The following is a 19929-nucleotide window of genomic DNA, read 5'->3' as shown; positions in this document are numbered from 1 at the left end:
ACCCCATATGTACCCCCATGTATGATCTCTCTTTCCTGGATTTCAGCTTACCTGCAACTCTTAAAGATCCAGGGCTGGGGATCATTTATCAAGAAAACCTTTGTAGTGTGTGTGAGGGGTGGGGGCTGCACAGGGGAGCATCTCTGAGCTGAGCTGAATCTTGAAAAATAAATGAGTTTTTTCCAAGAGACCCAGGTAGGACAATGACTGTCGCATACCTGCCTGAGCCGATGAGCTACTCACCATTATCCAACATTGATAGCTTGACGCTATCAGGAAAGGTTGAGAGCTGTGCATCTCCGGACCCGTGACTCCACCACCAGATGGTAAGTTAGTGTGAAAGCCAACCCTTGACGCCTGCCGTATGAGCAGTGAGTACTGGCAAGCAGGGGCAGAGCCAGTCCCGAACCTGTTTTTCTAAGTTTGGCGTCCTCTCAAGCATGCTCGGCTGTCCTCTGAAGGAAGAATCACCAGACTTGGACATCAGCCCCAGTGACAGAATCATTAGGGGATCCTGGTCTGTCTATATAACCAAAGCTGGCTCATATAGCTCAGGTAGCAACAATAGAGATGTTTGCGGACCTTTCTCACCGAGTCTCTTGACAATCTCAAGTTCCACAGATGAAGAAAAGACTTCTGACTTCCATTCTGGTAGCCTTAGAACCTTCTGCTGCAGACTGGGATAATGATACGTCAAGGGCTTGCTGCAGCTACAGAGGGTTGAGGCCCGATCAGTGTCCTTCACATGTTTTAGCTCACAGCCTCTGGAGCATAGAATGTGGTTGGCATTGCTCGAGATCACAGTCTGCCCCCACATGTTTTAAAGTAAATTCCAGATGAGACAAAGAGTATAGGGATACCCAGGCCATCAGCGGGCTTGGGGGTGAATGCACAGGTAACGTTTGCTTAGCTGGTAAGCATTAAGCCTGTGTAAATAGACTCTAGAAAGTTAAATTTCAAAGGATCTTTTGCATTAAGGCCGGTGAGTGGCTTGATTTCTTTCTATAGCTATACTTAAGAATCCTGGTGATGTCTGTCACGGGGTTTGGAGATGGGCATGTGTGTAGCTCAGCTGATAGAGTGCTTGCCTTGAATACCCAAAGCCCTGCCTTTAATCCCTAGTATGGTGTAAACCAGGTATGGTGGTGCATGCCTATTAGACTAGCACATGGGAAGTGGAGGCAGGAAGATCAGCTTAAGGTCATCCTGGGCTACATAGCAAGTCTCAGGCCAGTCTGAGATACCTGTCTCAATAATAAACAAGTAGAGAATAAACACATAGGAGAGTTTAGAACAAACCCTGCTCTACAGTAAACTTCAATGTACATTAGCCATGGTTCTTTCAAATTACATTTGTGTGTGTGTGTGTGTGTGTGTGTGTGTGTGTGTGTGTGTGTGTGATGGAGAACAGAGAGCATTCCTAAATTTATTGAATGCCTATCATGAGCCATAACATGTGCCTATTCCTGTACCTGGCTCATGATAGGCATTCAGTGAATTCAGGAATGACAGCCAGAATTGGCTGTCACTCATTTATTCAACCATTACTCACCAGGCACCTGTATGCAGTAGGCACAAAGATGGGTCCATGGAACAGAACAAGAAACATGGCTAGCTGACCTTCCTTGAAAGAGTGTACAGTCTACAAGAGTGAGCAGATAGCTTAATCTTAATGGCAGTGAGGCTGCCAGCGGGGTACCAAGGAGGGTTCTGAAAATGTTCTAGGTAGGGGGTGGGTTTCCCAGAGAAGGTGGTGTCTATACTGAGTCATGAACAGTGAGTAGGAATTGATCGGGTGACTTTGGCTAGAGTCAGGATATCCCCCATTTGTGTGTTCAGGACTAGGGTAAGAGAAAACCTGTCTGCAGCACAGTCCTGGGCCGGCAGTTCATCATCCCCCCCCCCCCCCCCCCCCCCGCTCCCCAGGTGCCAAAAGATGGCTGGAGACTAGTTACGTTTTATACTTGGTCAACCACAACTACACAGACACCACTCATGTTTCCTGACTATAAGGACCTAAATAGGAAACATTGTCATCGGGTCTGGAGTGTGGGGGAGGGGGGAATCTCCCCCTCTCCTCTGGTGTCTGTGAATGTGATTTATGCTCTATCTAGGAGTGCAGCCTTTTATTTGACTGAACCAGCTGAAGGCTCCAAGTCACAGCTGCCTGCCTTTTTCTCTCCCACCCAATTTGTCATCAGCAGTCTTACAACATTGGGTGGAAGGTGACCGAGGCTCCAGGTTAGGTGGTTGCAGGAGGGGGTAGTGGATGAGGCTTGAGACTGAAAAAAAAAACCCACCCGTGACATCCTGGCTCTTGTACTGATGCTTTGGAAGAGGCAGAGAATGCGTGTGCGGAGGGACCACAAAACAATAGGCAGTCTCTAAGGAAGCCCCAGTGAGAAGTACCCTTTGTCCCAGCGCTTCAGTTCCCCTAAGGTCAACTTGGACTTCCTTTAATTGGCTTCGGGCTCCCATCCCAAACTGGTTTCTCATGGGGACTACTTTCCCTGGGCACAAGTATTTGGTGGCTCTGCTTACAGAGGTCGGTTGACTCCATAAAGCCTTGGCTGTGGCAAGGCCATATGGGGGTGTTAGCAGCAAAACTGTACTCATCTATCTACTGTGTTTATGCATAGGTTTATACAAGGCTTGATGGAGCTCCTTCTGTTAGCACTGTATTGTGGGAGCAAAAGGAAGAGGCTGGGAGCTTGGATTCTTGGTGGCTTTTAAAGGGCTCACAGCATAATTTCTCAGCTAGAGCGTTCTTCGCGCTTTGAACTGGGAAGTCACGAGAATCTGGTCTGTGTTTTGGAGGATCTATGTAGCTGTACTCCAGGTCCCTGACCCACTAGATGCCAAAAGCACTCCTCTTTGCAGTTACAACTACAGAAACATCTCCAGACATTACACATGTCCTTTATGTAGTGAGGGAACGGTGCAAAATAGGCCCTGGGCACGGCCTCAGGATTACTTTCTAAGACGTCATCCCAGATGCTCCATATACCCTTTGTACTTAATCTCCCTTCTTTGAAAAGCCTAAGTGGGGGAGGTTGACAATGAGAGTAGGAAATGTAGGGAACTACTCACCAGAACCTGGTGGGTAGTCGTCATGATTTGGACTTTCTCATTCCATAACATCTCTAAACGAACAGAGAACCCTCAGGGAAGATGTTTGGAAAGATGTGGTAAGAGCCAAGTAAGTTACCATGAGTTTATTAGAAAATCAGTGATGGAGTGCTTGAAAGAGAGAGGTAGCAGTGGGCTGAGCAGGGGAGGGGAGACACCTTCTAAAGCCATCAGAATGGTCTTCGTGTGTTTGTGAGTGACAGGTTGACTGGTACAATGGGTTATGCGCCCTCACCAAAGGTCGAAAATCAATGGGTCTACCTGACCCATTGGCACAAGGTAAGATCTGGATGCAGAGCACTGTGTAGCAACTAAGAACAGGCTTGATTTCCACAAAGGCTCTGAGGCCATATCCTCAGCTTACCGGTGTGTGGTGAGAGGCCCCACTGATGGCCCAGTTTCATTGTCTCAAAAGAGAAAAACTCCCAGTAATGCATGCTCTGCTGGAGTTTAGATGTTACATGGGACTGAAAAGGCCCATGTGTTAAAGACATTGGCCCCAGATATTAGGTCCTGTGGACCTTTAGCAGGGGGTAGAATGGAGGAAGTACCTGGGTCACTAGTGTCGTGCCTCCAAAGGCTGTGAGACCCAAGCTTTTTCTTTCATCCTTCCTGGCCAGGAGAGCTCAGTTCTCTCCAACCAACAGTACCACCCACACCAAAGGCCTAGAAACAATGAGTCTACCTAATCATGGACCAGCACTTGTTAAAACCGTGAATGAGCCAGCATCAACCTCTTCTCTTGAGAAGTTAATTCCCTCAGGTATTTTGTTTAAGTGAAACAAAATTCACTTCACTAGAATATGAAAAGATGCCAAGCCTGGAGTAAGAATTTCATGAGTGAAAATGCGGTGGGCCTAGGAAAGAACTTGGGGTCTAGAATGTGGACAATGGATGCTGGGTTTTTAGTATTTGATTCTGTTGTACTTCACTGGAGATGAGAATCCTTGCTGTAAATAATCAAATCCTGCAAAGATCTCCTATAGACACCACAGTTTCCCTTACTTACTATATGCATGGAAAAACCAGAAGTTGATATCTTTAGGTCAGTCACCATTGCACATGGTTCAGTACTTCTGTGGGAGCCTCAAAAAGTACTGTTGATGTCATCCTACCAATGAAGGTTTCAAAGGGAGAAAGAGGCAAAGTGGGCATCTCTTGAGATGTCACTCATGCATCTATCCACATACCCCACACCAACTGAAGACCCTTTTGATTCTGGGCATCATGTTCCTGTTAACTCCACCTGGAACACCAGTAAGGCACCACTCTCCCCATGTGTCGCCTGACTGGGGAGGATTGGCATTGTTAGTTGATGAGCACTGTGTCAGAATCCTGAGGTTTCTCCCTGGGCCTTGCTCAGCGTCAGCTGCTGACACTGGCTTTGTATCTATGGAAGATCATGGTCTGAATGTGACTGGGGATCTTGGTGATCTCCTGGGAATTTCCGCTTGCTGTGTCTCTCGGGCTTTTTATAGTTACATAAGGTTTAGATCTGCTAGCAACACTTGTATAATGATGCCTCTCTCTGTTTATAGACTCAGGATAAATTGTCCTAATGGGAAATATCTGTCTTTTGGAGTGACTTGGATCAAGGCTTTTTATTTTGTGTTTGTGTGCAGCTCATCTGCCTTTCTAAAAATCATTTTGATGTCTGCCTCATTCATGTGACCTCTCCCTTGCTGATAAACAACAGGACTCAATAAACCTTACAAAGCCTGTTTTGATCTAAAAGTAGCTGGCACTGGGAAATATATGACCCAACCCTGTTTGTTCCCATGGATGCTAAACCAAAAGACACCATTGGATTTGAAAACTCATAGAGGACACTGGATAAGAAGCTCAGGAAATGACTGACCAGATCCTTGCCCACCAACCAGCATGCTGGGAGTCTCCTTCCAATTCAGTTGTCTTAGGGTCTCACGACACGATAGAGTAATATTTACTCATCCACTATGTAAAGTTAACTTCTAAATGAATAATTACCAGTTTTTAAAGATGGTTTATTTTGTGTGTTGCCTACACTGTGTATCTATGCAGTGTGTGTGTGTGTGTGTGTGTGTGTGTGTGTGTGTTACCTATAGAGGCCAGAAGAGGGTGCCGACTTCTCTGGAACTGGAGTTAACAGACAGTTGTGAGCCACCATGTGGGTGCTGAGAACTGAACCCTAGTCTTCTGCAAAAGCATCAGGTTCTCCTAAATGCTGAGTCATCTCTCCAGCTCCCAGTTTTTTGTTTTGTTCATTTGGATTCTTCAGTTCTGTATACCTTCTCTTTGTACCTTCTCTGTCATGGAATGATTCCATCCATCCCTTCCATGGTTGTACAAGGAAAAGACCTCTCATTCTCTAGACTTGGTCTGTGCTTACCTTGGGACACTTTGTTTTTGTTTTTATTTTCCATGTCTCCTCCCACTGAATGAGGATGAACACTTAATGATGGGAGGTAGTAGTGTGGTAATTAAGCACACCCTTTTGAGTCAGGCTAAATGGGTTTGAACTGGGACTCCAGCACTCACTAGCTCTGTTTCTCAACCTCTTTGTGACTCAGTTTCTTTGTGTTACATAAAACCAGTAATTACTGCTGCTTCACAGAGATACTGCAGCCTAAATGAGGTAGATAGTATACATGAAATAGAATGGGCACAGTGCCCAACAGAATGATAGGAAGAGCTTAGTAATTCATCGTTACCATCAACTACTAAGTTGATGAAGCAGTGCTTTCTGTATGTTTACACAGTTTACATACGAATGAATCCATGAAATATACTTACGTTCAATATACTTTTGTTCGATATACTTATGTTCAATAACCAAGGATGGGTATATTCTGAGAGGTACCCCCCAAAATGTAAAGGTCCAGGTTGGGTAGAACATGGCATTTTCTCTTGAGTTAATAATATTATCCATGGAAGCCCGGGCCTTTGCTCTCACATTTGATGGAATAACTGAGAAACACTGAGGTTCTAACAGGGAATGGGGGCAGGGCTTCAATGTAGCTTCTGCCTAAACAGGCAGGACTCACTAAGGATGGTGGCTGAGAAGTGAAGATTATCAGTGATGTAATGTGAGGCTGTTCTGATGCTAAGCTGGCATGTATTAGGATAAGCAAGACGTCTTCATCTCTAACCCAAATTATAATGGTGTATTTAGTCTCTTACCTCTCCTGTCCTCTGTAGAGATGAAGAACAGCTGGCCTGCTTCCTCTTTATAGGAGAAGACTGTTAAGTTTGCCTGGGGCACTTTTTCCACACAGACTAAACAACTCCAGGTCCTTTAACCTTGCCTCGTAGGTTCTATTTTTCTGTCTCCTTAATCATTTCGGTTCTCTCTTGGAACTTTTCCAGTCTCTCTACATCTTCTCTTAAGTAAAGGACCTCAGACTGAACATACTCCCCTGTAAGAGTGTGTCTGCTGTCAAATTCGTTGTCACAGAATAGGGAGCTGTGGTGCACTTGGCTTTTATGGTAGCTCTCCACCATGGCGAACATTCTAGCAGCAGGTCGCCTGTTTGCTGTCAAGCCACCAGGCCGGTTCTTAGTCAGCGCATGACCCGCTTTGATTGTTACTCTTTCAGTTTGTCTTGAATCGAGACACTAAGCACATTTGTGTCTGTCCCTGCTGATTATCACCCCCGAGGATACAATTTTGTAATCAGCCATCATGCTGAACCCCCAAACTGTCTTTAATGAGCCATTTCCTTAATGTGTTGAAGCTGCTTTGGATTTTCTTAGCATATCAGCGATTTCCCTCTTGGATTCATGTTATTCATAGTCTCTGGGTGTCCACAGAAAGATTTCTACTATTATTGAAACCAGACCCAAGATAAAAATCATGGTGCACACTTGAAGTCCGCCTTTGTTTACTGAGCCATTGATCTCTTTTCCAGTCAGGAGTGGAGCCTGGGGCGGGAAACACAGGCCGGTTCCTATCTTTCTGACAGGCTGATGAGAATGTCATATGTTTTCCAAAGCTTTCCTGAAACTGAGACATTATGCAGATGTGGACAAATTGCTAATCCCCCAGCTCATACACGCCCTGAACTGATAGTCAGTAGGGAAGAGACTATTTATTTGAATTATCCTTGAAGCTGTAGCTGACTTTAAGCAGTATTGATTTACCTGTCATAAATTCTGTACCAGATTAAAGTCATGGAGAAAGCTAGAGGTGACACATGAAACTCAACCAGAAAGACACTCAAAAAGGAAATGGCACCATTGGAATTATTATTAGAAAATTATTCAAGTTGAGCTTAGCGCCCATGACACTTGTTAGATGCTGAGATGTCATGTGAAAGGATGCTAATGTGTCCACTAGAATGTCTACCTGTGACAGAGGAGCTGGAGAAGGGAAGGGAGGGAGTGTTAACATCCATGACACCCCAACTTCATAAACTGTGGGTCATGGCAGAATGTGGGGGTAGTGGAAAAATTGGAAATAGTAAAAGGTTTTTAGTGCCCAGTGGCCAAAAATAAATTCAAAATCAAATCTTTAAAGAATCAGAGGTGATTGCCTGTCTTGTAACTTCAGTGTATCTTTGGTGTTCTCCAACCCTACCCCTACCTCTCCCTCCAACACACACACACACACACACACACACACACATACACACACACACACACACACACACACACACACACACTGTTGTTCTTCTGGAGCTGTCCAGCTTGGGATTTTTAGGGATCTTTTACAGGGACCTGTGTTTACCTATCAGGCTAGACTGGCTGACCAGCAAGCCCCAGGGGTCCTCCTGTGTCAGTCTCCAGCCTCACTCATGGTACCAATCTGCTTTTATTACATAGGTGCTGGAGGTCCAACTCAGGGCCCCTTACTTGACAATCAGCACATTATAAGCTGACCTATCTCCCCAGCCCCAAACTCTTGGTTCAGATCATACAACAGGACAACGTAAGCACTTTGTACTGTGTGTGTCATCATGCCACACAGCGACGACTCTGCTGAAACACCTCCTCTCAGATATTCATGTTATGAACTGTGGTGTTTGGACTACACAAAGTTTCCTGCTTGTCTAGAAATGTAAGGGTTCAATCATAGAAAACAGCCAAAAATTTCCTACAATCATTTCTTAGACTATAAGCATCTAATTAGTTTCTCTTTGGATTGGATTCTATTACAATGTTTGATTTTAAAACCTATTGCTTACATTGCTAAACTGAGATTCATAAGACTCATTAAAAGAACACGGACTTGGAATTAGGACAGAATTTCTAGCAACTTCTGAAAATGGTCCTTAATATACTTTTGCCAGCTTATACCACATTTTTGTTTGTTTGTTTTTTAGAGACAGGGTTTTACTACATAGCCTAGACTGGCTTGAAACTCATTCTGTAGACCGGGCTGGTTCCAAGCTCAGCCTGTCTCTGCCTCCCGAGTGCTGGAATTAAAGGTGTGCGCCACCTTGCCTGGCCCGATATTTATGTGAAGCAGCATTCTCAGCAGTGATGATTATAAAATATTAGTCAACTCTGAAAAATACTGAGGATGCTCTACGTCTTGAAATACCAGATTTTCCACCCAAAATTTAGAGTTTCATGTAAAAAAAAAAAAAGCAGCATCTCATACCGATTTGCTTTCATCTTTAATAAACGATAAAATTATATGTTATACCAAAGAAGTGTCTTAAATCCATTTCTTTATGCTTTGCTGTCAGTAAATGCTTGGTTTGCTTTAAACTAATTTATACACTTACATATCCAAGGTTGTGTAACAGTTCCTCGGGCTGAAAGGAATTGCTGATGGAGAAAGTTTACCAAGGTCTATCGTCTGGAAGCAAGATACTTTTCTGTTATGAGTGGAGGTGCAGTAGCCTTTTCTGAAATCAAGAGGTCTTTTTGAGGCACTGGCCAGCAAAGCTAGTCTCCAGACACACACAGTGTTCCTGGGACCTCCACCAGGTGGTGGTGGCTACAGGGACTAGCATTTTGAGATAAACTGTCAAAGAGCCTGGCATTCCTGCCTCTTTCCGGTTTCTCTTGTGCTGGTCTGAATGAAGCCACTGGGGGTAATCCGAGGGCTGGTAATTGTGGCGATTATTTACCCGTGTGCTCCTGGGCAGCTTCTGGGAGTGGGCAGCTTTCCAGGCCTGGCTTGACATGGGCTGGCCTCTGCTAGTCTCTAATTACCGATTGCAGTGGCAGGAATGGTACTGGGAACTACAGCCTTCTTTGGCTTCCTCCATTATAATTAATTGCATCGAATTCCAAAAGATTTGTCCGTTGCAAAGCTCATTTACTTTCAGGGGCTGCCGGCTGTCCAGGCAGAGAATGATAGCTCGAAGACGCGGGATGAAGTGAAACTGCAGGATTCTGATACAAACCAAGGAGCTGGGAGGGTGTGTGCCTGTCTGTGCAAGTCCCAGGAGGGAGGCATCGGGCTGCCCTGAGTTTGTTTGTGCTGACATTCCTTCATTTAACCTCAGGAGCTCTCTCTATCCCTAGCTCAACTGTGCCTGGGAGCACCAAGTTGGAGCTCTCCAGAGCCAGGTGAAATGTGCTTTGTTTGAGCTGAAGTTCGTTAATGGTTTGAGGTTTGGCACAGCAGTGCTTTTACGTTTCAACAAGTGTTAGGAATGGAAACATAGAATAAACTACAATTGGAGTTTTTGAAAAAGCCATGGAATGATGGGGCGGGGGCTGCCGTCAGCCTTCTCTCCTACTTATAGAAAAGCAAACATTGTTTTCCTAAGTCGTTTCTTGCATTCTCATTAATTTAAGACAGGAAGCCTTCGGTGGGTGTGACATAAACAAGTTGGGCTCGTGGGTCGGGCTTCCTCGTCGTCAGTTTGCAGCTGGAGAGATGGCTGCGCCGCCCAAGCCCATTCGGGCCTCTCGGGGGGGGGGGGGGGGATGACTTGTTGACTGAGCCCCGCAGAAGGTGGGTGGGAGGGGCAGGCGAGCGAGCGGAGAAGGTATAAAGGAAATGCTTTAGGCGTGCAGTCACTGGCGATTGTAATTCAGGGGTGGTGAGTTTGGTTATTCCAGCAGAAGGAATCTGATTTGGAGTTTCTGGAAAGTTCCCTGACATCCCGCCCGGTAGGATAGTTGTGATTTTAGTGGGGGGCTCCCCCACCCCAACAAGAAGCTAGGCTTCGGCTGATGGTGAAATAAATGATGTCTGGAGGTGCAGCTTCCTAGAGTGTAGGAGAACTTCGGCCAGGGTGGGGTTATCTGGGTGCCGGGGGTGGGGTGGAGGAGTGGGGGAGCGTTTTTCCCAGTTCACCGCAGGAAGCTCCCGCGCACTAGATGTAAACAAAACTGTCTGAAAGAGAAACCCCAAACTCCGTGCAACCCTCCCAGTGGTTTCCTTTTCCCTGCAGAGGACCGGGTGAAGGGGAAAGGACTCTGGAATGCCGTGGAGTTTTGACAAGTGAGGAGTCGGGCTAGGATTGCATTACAGCCTTTTCATAACCCCCTCCACCCGCCGAGCAGGGAGGGGTCCTCACGCACATCCGCAGCCCGCTGCGAGGAGCGTTGGCGACGTCCTGCAGGAGCCGAGGCTCGGGGCCACCGGACAGCCGGGGGACCTGGGAGGGGGCAGCGTCCCGGAGAAGCCCGCCCCGCCCTGCCTGCCCCGTGCCCGGGGCTGCCAGCAGGTGCTCGGGCTAATGACGGGTCTCTGGGGCTTGCTCAGCTCAGCCCCAGAGGATTACCCAGAGGCCAGCTGCTCCTGCCCCCAAGGCTCCCGGAGTTGCTGAGGAAAGAGGTCTAAGCGAAAGCTTCCAGAAGTGACTTCGAAACTGGAGGTAAGAATCTAACGGGGGAAAGCCCAGGCCTGGAGATCTGATCCAGACTGAGGTGCCTAGAGAGGCTGGATCCGCCGATGTGGGAATTTAGCCACAGACTCCCAGAATGAGCGGCTGCCTGCCGGGCTTGTGACTTTCTGCTGGGGGTTTGCTAGCCTGGGATGATTTGTATTCACTGGGAGCAGCGATTTGGAACTGGTTTGTCAAAGGAGGCAACGTGCTTGTGTGTGTGTGTATGTGTGTGTGTGTGTGTGTGTGTGTGTGTGTGTGTGTGTGGTTGAAGCAATCTGGGTGTCGGTCCTATGGTCCTTGGACCTTCCTCCTGGCATTTGGTTAGCTTCTGGTTACCTTTTGCAGAGCGAAGCTATTCCCCGTGGATGTTTCCACACACAAGGCTGTCATCTCTGGGGACAGATCTTTGCTGCAAATTACTAAACACTGCTTGGATAACAGCCCTGTTCACTGATGCACAAACTGTTGTGATTGGACTACCCAGGAGTTAAAAGTGTTGTTGTTGTTGTTGTTGTTGTTGTTGTTGTTGTTGTTTTGAAGGAAGGATGCTTGGAAAGAGAGCGGGTTTTTAATTGCTGTTTGTTTGGGGTATTTATCTGGCTTTATGGAGACTGGGCCTCCCTCTGTGTGCAGCCCAGGCTGGCCTCGGACTAGTGGTGGTCCCCCTCCCTAAGGCTCCAGTATTAGATTATGAATAATATAGTCGTGAACTTCCTCTGGCTGAAGATGGCATTTTGAATCCCACAGTCCTGCTGTAGTGGGCAGTTGACAAGTACTGAGAGTGAAATTACTTCACGTGATAAGACAGGGAGGAAACTGTCCTCTTCAGAGAAAAGTTTCTCTTAAAAAAAGGCTATTTATGTCTATGAGAGCTCTGTCTTCATGCACACAGGAAGAGGGAATCAGATCCCATCACAGGTGGTTGTGAGCGACTATGCATTTGCTGGGAATTGAACTCAGAACCTCTGGAAGAGCAGCCAGTGTCCTTAACCACCGAGCCATCTCTCCAGCCCCAGAGAGACTATGTTTCTAAGAATATAAACATTCCTCTTTGCAAAAAATGGGTCAAATTGAAAATGACAGGAAGCATAATCTATAAAATACTGTGTGATAGCTTTTTTAATCCTAAAATCACATTATAGGTGAATGATAAAGTACGGTAAGATTCTCAGACCTTCAGTCATGCCTACATGGGCTCTAGGAACAGCTGTGGGACTCTGGGGTGACATTCAGAGCTTTGTGAAAGGAGGCTCTGTTGGGTTGTATAGAAATAGAGAAGAATCAGCCAGACAGTGGTGGTGCACACCTTTAATCCCAGCACTCAGGAGGTGGAGATCTCAGAGTCTGAGGCCAGCATGATCTACAGAGACAAGTTCCAGGACAGCCAAGGCTACACAGAGAAACCCTGTCTCATGCCTCCTACCTACCCCCCAAAAAGAGTTTCTGGATAGACCAGCCAGAGACTGAAATATGGGATATTGGGGCTGGAAATGTTGGGGGAAACCTGTATGAACTCAGTTCCTAAGGTTCTCAGCCTGCTTTGCTGAGTTTAACTGTAACTGTTGGGGGAACCCATTTAGGCAGCCCTCCCACCTTGTCCATTGTAGGTCGAATCTTAAAAGGTCTTATTAATAAAAAAACGAATCTGGAGCCAGGTATTGGGGTGAACGCTGAAAGATCAGAGAAACAGAACCAGCCACAGCTAACCTAACCTCTCCAATTTCCTCAGCTGATCTCACTTTCTCAGACTGGAAGCCTCTGTGTCCTCATCCGAATGGATCTCAGCTGAACTGCTGCTCAAAAGCTAAAAGCTTATCAAACTTCGTTCCTGGTCCTCACGCCTTATATACCTTTCTGCTTCCTGCCATCACTTCCTGGGATTAAAGGCGTGAGTCACCATGCCTTACTATTTCCAGTGTGCCTTTGAACTCACAGAGATCCTAATGGATCTCTGCCTCCAGAAGGCTAGGATTAAAGGCGTGTGTGCCACCATTTTCTGGCCTCTATGTCTATCTAGCGGCTGTTCTGTTCTCTGCCCCAGATAAGTTTATTAAGCTGTACAATCTATTGGGGGACACAATATCACCTCAGTTCATAGTGGAAGAAAGCTAGTATAGGACAAGCAGCTACACCAAGTACTTCTTCTTTGTTTGTTTTCCACTCCCATAAATTACCCAGCATCGCATCACACATGGGAGAGAGATTCAGCCTCCGCTGTTGTCAATGTCTGGATACCCTGACGTCCTCACACTGCATAGCCCTTGAAGAGATTTCATTCCTCCCTGTCCCTTGGACATGCTGTCCAGCCCTGCCTTCACTGGGGTACCAGCTCTCCAGAGCTTTGGCCTGGCAAAGGTGCCTTGCCTTCTTCAGTGGGTGCTCCAGGGAGTTGGCTGGGCTCTTCCCCATTCCTGTGTGGCTTCTGATTCTTACATCCACTTGGAAGCCTGAGATATTCTTTATCAAAGTACACCAGTAATTTTAGGTCATTGATTGATTGATTGGTTGATTGATAGAGACTAAGTATCACTCTGTCACCTTGGTTGGCCTCTAACTTGCTGTGTAGACCAGACCAAGTGCTGGAATTAAAAGTGTGCACCCACCATACTCAGTCCAAGAATCACGTATCTTTGTAAGACTTGTAACTAGGGAACAGCGATCATTTCCTTACCCCTCACCAGCTCCAGATCATTTCCTTACCCCTCACCAGCTCCAGATCATTTCCCTTACCCCTCACCAGCTCCAGTTTCTGTGCCCCACGGACAGCCACTTTCAACATACAGAAAATGAGTAGTCACTTTTTTTTTCTTTTCTTTTCTTTTCTTTCTTTTTTTTTTTTTTTTTTTTGGTTTTTCGAGACAGGGTTTCTCTGTGTGGCTTTGCATCTTTCCTGGAACTCATTTGGTAGCCCAGGCTGGCCACGAACTCACAGAGATCCGCCTGGCTCTGCCTCCCGAGTGCTGGGATTAAGAGTAGTCACTTTTAAGTGGTAGGTGCATCCTGTCCTGTGGTTCATCTTTCTCAAAGAGCCTGTACTCTTCTGATTGCACTCTGGGTTTGCTGCCCTTGAGCAAAGCTGGGCTGCATCAAGCATCGAGATTCACCCACCAGTAGGCACAATGAACCAAGAGAGTGCAGGAAATGTTTTAAGTTTAGGAGGAACAACTAACAACACCCCAAGACTGCCACCATCACAGCATGACCATGTGTCACTGGACTGGGGATGTGATCTACCTCCGGGGATGTTATCTACCTCCTCTTCATGGGCATCCTTGATCATCTGAACTCCCCCAAGCCTTGCCTTTGATGTTCTTTTCCATAAGTGCCCAAGAGAACACACTTACAAAGTTGGTGTTTTGAGAGCCTCCGGTGCTGACAGTCGGGTGGAGCTAGGTTTGAACGCCACAGTGGAGATCCCTCCCTCTTTGGATCTGCAAATTTGCTCTTCCTAGGTCTGGTGTCCAGCTCACAGGTCAACTTGCTCATAAGTCAGCTGTCATTAGACTTCCTCGTGTTTGAATCTATTTCCCCCTCTAGGAATTTTTTCCTGTCTTTTAATATCCTTTTTCTTTATAATGAAGATTTATTGTAATATGCCTTGGATGGGAGTCTATGTCCACATATCTTACTAGCTTTCTGATGAGCTATCTCAATCTGGAAAATCTGCCTTTTGGTTCTGAACAGTTTTTTGTTTTGTTTTGTTTTGTTTTGTTTTAAATAAGAGTCCAAAATAAGAGTCTCCTTCCTCAGGAGCACCATTAATTTGGAGGAAGTTTTTATGAACTGAATCATTAAACTCTTACCCATTCTATTACATTTCCTGTTTCCTTTTTTTTTTTTTTTTTTTTAAGTTCTGCTTCTTGGGAAATTTCCTCATTTTGTCCTCCAGACCATATATCCAGTTTTATGTTGGCCATCAAATCTCTAAATCCCAAGAGCTGCCGGAGGTTCTGAGTCGTCTTACAATAACCTCCTGTTATTGTTTCAGGAATGAAAAGTGTCTCTGCTCCGCAGGCCTCGGGACAGCGTCTTTGAAGTCCTTCTCTCCCCGCCTGCATTGTCTCTGTTTCCTCTGATTTCCCTTAGCTGTTTGTTTTCTTTTTAATCTCTTCCATGGTAAAGGCTTTCCCAACATGTTTGATGATCCTTGACCCGTCTCTGAGATGCTAATTGGAAAGTCCAAATGGATGGCTTGATTGCGAGGAACATTTTTCTCTTCATTAAGGAGACCCAGGGCAGTGTCTCCAAACACACAATGCCTGGCGCACGGTCCACTTCCCCTATGTGTTTGCACAGTAACTGAACGGCATAGAGTCTTGCCGAGGCCAGAAGGGTTGTTAAGTTCTTAAAGTGACTTGAAAGTGTATCCCAGGGCCTCCAGAAGATTCACTGGCTGGTGTTGTCAATGGAGAACTCACATCAACAGAAGCACTGTCCTCCCCTGGGGCAACTGCCTAGGTGGAGAGAAGTCTCTGTGAGCGGGGACTCTCCTGCAGTGACAGTCTGAAGGGAATAAGGAGCCATAAACACTTGCTCTGGAGATCTCTTCTCCCGCTTACTGGTAGCTCCTCACCCACCAGCTACAACAGGTGATGCCATGTCTGGAGCTGCTCTGATGCAACAGAGACAAGAGGCAGCAGAGTGAAGACCTTCACCTGCAGTCTAGGACTAAAGGAGATGATACAGGGATCCCCTGGCTTCAAAGACTGACCGTCAGCCAGCCTACCAGCATTTGGGGGTACCCTTGTCTGGTTGGTGCATGGTACTCCTCCTTCCCAGGGCTCCCTGGGGTGCTGGCGATGAAGGCCAGTAAATAGGCTTCCAGGCTTTTTCCCAAGGTTGTGCTAGGATCAGCTTGCTCTCATCTGCAAGTCAGGTACTGCCAGTTGATTACTGCTCGTTTATGTGCCCGTCAGCTTCCAGAACCTGCTGCAGTTGCGCCTTCTCCCATTTGCTTTATCTTAGTTCAGCTTGCCCACCATCTTGCAAACTTTTCAACTTCTAGCCATTTCTGTGTAGTCCCTGTGTGAGGCCCCCAGCTTCACCCTGAGATTTTCCTCAGTTTTCCTCCTGTGTTTATGCCCCTACTCCTACAGGCACCTGCTGCGGTAGACATGCAAACAGACCAAGCTGCACATTGTACCTGAAGGGTGCCCTAGGCCCTATATGGGTTGATTATTAGGCGGAGCGATTTGGAACTGATTTGTCGGTGACTGGATGGAGCACGGGGCAAAGGGTGTTTCGCTCTAGCTTACAAGGCTCCATGTTTGTGACTTCTGTGAAACATGTTCCCGTTCATTTGCATCTTCAATCTTCCCCAGAAGTCGCCTGGTGAGTGGTGGAAAAATCGTGTGGATCTAGAAGGGCTGTTCTCTCTGATGCTCAGCCTATCTTGTTGGGGCACCTTCATTCCACAACCCAGAGTCAGGTAAAGGAAAGGACGCCCTGAGTGATGAGGTGTGAAAACAGATCTGGGTGGAGTGTGTTCATTTCTTAGAGAAAGATACAAAATAGCGGTCTTTCATCATCATCTGCATGTAGCTGTAGGGAAACTCTGGCCTCCAGCCTCCAACCTGAGGGCATCATAAGGGAGAAAAGAAACCGATGCAGAGAGCTAGAGAACTTGGCTGGAGCCTCACCTTCTCCTCACCTCCTGACCTCTATAGAAGCCATTTGGAGCCAGGGTTTGGTATTGTTTGTCACCAAAGTGATATAGGTGGAGATGTATTCGTGAATCACCTTATCTCTGAAAGAATTAGGGAAACCACAGGCTCACTGAGATTGGAGCAACCTGTTTCCCTCATTTGATTCTTTTTCTTTGGTTTTTCCAAACAGGGTTTCTCTGTGTAGCTTTGCGCCTTTCCTGGAACTCACTTGGTAGACCAGGCTGGCCTCGAAATCACAGAGATCCACCTGGCTCTGCCTCCCGAGTGCTGGGATTAAAGACATGCGCCACCACCACCCGGTAATAATTTGATTCTTATATTGATTCCAAGTGGGATTCCTCTCCACTCAGCCTCTTCTGTAGGCAGATGAGAATAACCTTATTCTCTTCCCACTCCAAGTAGGGGTGGGGAGAAGGGTCTTTGTTTTGTTTTGCTTTGTAGATTGCAGTGAAGACTGATTTTAGTTGGCAGGCATGGAGGAAATCTAGAACAGTCTAGCCTATTAAAGTCAGAGGCCAGTTTTAACTCCCCCTGGTTCCACACCGTGTGGTTTCCTCTGTCGTCTATGCTTGGTATTTGCTTTGCAGACTTGGGGACATTTTAAAGATGAAATAAACTCTGAAAGTGCTTGGTGGTGTCAGGAGGAATAGAATGTAAAAGGAAATAGACCGTCATTCCGTGTTTTCCAGTTTGACTCAAGTAGCAGGGACAGCGCGCTGTTTTCATGAATGAAAGGTCTGTCTGAACAGTTCCATTTCTGATAAAACTCCAGCCTGAAGGGAAGTCCCTTCATTGCAGAAGTCACTATACCACCATTGTCCTCTTTGTATCTGTGTGTCTTGTTAAAGCAAGACTCCCAAGGAAGAGTGCTTCATACTGGCTGAGATTTTCTGAGTGCTCAGTCCCTGCCAGGCACTGTTATGATGTCACATGTATGGACTTACCTCCTCTGCACGAGGATCTTAATTTTTTTAATATATTAATGTGTGTATATGAGGGGGGGAGGTACACACATGCCACAGCACACACATGAGGTCAGAGGAGAACTTTTGGGGTGAATTCTCTCCCACCTTGTTTCTGGTTTCCCATCTTGCTGCAGGAACGTTGGGATTACAGATATGCATGCTATCAAATTTGGCTTTTTAAAGTGGCTTCTAGGATGGAGCTCAAGTCCTCAGGCTTGCATGGCAAGCGCTTTTAGCCACAGAGCCATCTTGCCAGCCCTGCATAGTGATCTTAGGAAGATATTCTTACCCCCATTTCACAAGGAGCTCGTGGAGCCATGCTGTTTAGGGAAATGGTTCAAGGTAGTCAACACTTCAATGATGGTGCTGAGATCCCATCGCCAGCCCCATTGAGAGCCCATTCCATACTGTGCTCAACACTGTGTAATCCATTATATCCCAAACACCCTTAAACCATCTGTGATGTCCAGCAGGAATTCAGACACTGTTGCGAATGAGTAAACACCAGGATTTTTCGTATTATTATAAACTCATTGATTTTAATGGCAGCACATTCCCCCCATCGAGTCAAAGGCCATAATTTATCTAGCTCTTCCTCAAGAATTGTAGAGCTGTAGTATGGGTTACAATAGATGGGATCTCCTGAGAGGTGACCATGCAGCCTTTTATTGATTTAGTTGTTTGGGGTTTTGAGAGAGGGTCTCATGGTGGCTTCCAACTCCTACCCTCTTGCCCTCACCAGCCAAGTGCTGGGATTACAAGCACATTTCATCTGGGTTTCTCTCCACCTCCCCACATACCACCCTTAGGAGATGACTTCATCCTCTTCCGAGTTCCAGATTCCCAATGCTCACACTAGAACCCCGCATGAAAGCCTATGGCATCTGGAAAACACAAATATTTTTGGAACTGTTTCCAGGGGTCCCTGCTGAAAATTAAGCATGAGCTGGCAGAGAGATGCTGTTCAGGATAATGACCCCTGAAATGTGTCCTGCCAAGGGCCATTTTCCAGGTGTTCTCTCATAACGTGTCTTACTACACTTTTCAATCTAGAGATAATGTATCAAACTCATTCATTATTTGTGACTCTTGGCTGACCTCTGAGATTCCTTTTTTAATTGCCAGTCGATAGAAAATGCAAATGGAAAAACACATTTGTGTGCAAACTTTGGAATTTGATATCTTTGGAGTTGGGGGGCTCATGGGGCTGGAAGGTAAAGGAAAATAATGAGATGCTTTTTCCTGGTTGGTGGGTGTCTTGACAGTTCCACTTTCTTCATCATTTATAAACACCCTTTTTGGTATTTTATAAACGAATATACTATGCCTTAGACTATTGAAAAATGTTAGCAAGTTACTTACACTTAAAGTTCTCATTTTAGCAAATTCAGTACATCTGTGATATAGCAGGTCTTTTATCTTTCCTTTTAGATTCATCATGCAATACAGTCCTTTCACAGCACGTATAATATTTGAAAAATCAAAAATATATTTATCTTGGGCTAGAGAATGTGCTCTTTGGGTAAGAGCACTTGCTCTGAAAGCATGAGGACCTGAGTTCAAATCCCCAGCACCTACAAAAGATCTGAGCATGACTGTGAACTTGTAACCTCAGCATTGGATGGTAGAAATAGGAATATCCTCCCAGAGTCCAGCCAGCATTGCTGAAACACCATGTTTCTAGTTCAGTGGGAGACCCAGTCTCAAGACGGTAGAGTGGGAACCAATAAAGGAAGATAGCCACCATTCTGTTCTTGTCACCACGTGTGTGTGCATGGATGCAAGTACTTGCACACTCATGTGTCTGAACATCCCCCCACACACACAAACATGTGTCCTAAATACATCTGAAATATGCATTATGCATATGGCAGACATGTGTGGCTTTCTTGTCGTTCCCCCCCTCTTGGCCCCAAATTCATTTTCTGGCTTCCTCTGTACCAGGAGGATCATGTTTATGATCTATAACATTGGGTTCCCTTTTCTTTTGCTGCTGGCTGGATCCTCCACTGGCAGAAGACAGGAAGCAAGAGGAGAGAGGTCAGAGTGTTCATTACCCACTCATGCTCTTCAGAAACTCGCTGAGGTTCCGAGGACAACTCTTTTCTCCCAAGCCCTTGGGGGCAGTTGACACTCACAGCTTCAGCTCCTATCTGGTCCAAGTAATGTTGCTTCCTTCCCCGCTTGCCTTTCAGATCTGGAGAGGCTGACCTCTGAGTGCTGTGCCCTGCCTGACCCTTCTGTAAACCATCCCTGTATGAAACTCTTTGAGCTCAACCCTTTAGTGTGTGCCTCTGATTCCTGGACATTGACTTATACATCTTTCTCCTGGATACCATCTTTCTTTCCTTCTTCCTTCCTTCCTTCCTTCCTTCCTTTCTTCCTTTCTTTCTTTCT

General features: G+C 46.1%; 1 protein-coding gene across 5 annotated transcripts in view; it reads left to right on the top strand.

Annotated features, from left to right (window-relative positions):
* Positions 1-19929, top strand: part of Pdzd2 (PDZ domain containing 2) — a 379908-nt gene that overhangs the window by 174746 nt on the left and 185233 nt on the right. The window contains exon 1 of one of the 5 annotated variants that reach the window (XM_036206835.1): positions 10378-10889. The exons of the other annotated variants lie outside the window; for them this stretch is intronic. The gene's annotated coding sequence lies outside the window, so the exon portion shown is untranslated. Of the gene's footprint in view, positions 1-10377; positions 10890-19929 lie in introns of those variants that run through there. 5 annotated transcript variants of the gene reach the window in all.

Source organism: Onychomys torridus, chromosome 15 (genome assembly GCF_903995425.1).
Source record: "Onychomys torridus chromosome 15, mOncTor1.1, whole genome shotgun sequence".
In the NCBI taxonomy this organism is placed as follows: domain Eukaryota; kingdom Metazoa; phylum Chordata; class Mammalia; order Rodentia; family Cricetidae; genus Onychomys; species Onychomys torridus.
Note: the sequence above shows the minus strand (reverse complement) of the source record. Positions and strands in the feature narration are given on the sequence as shown.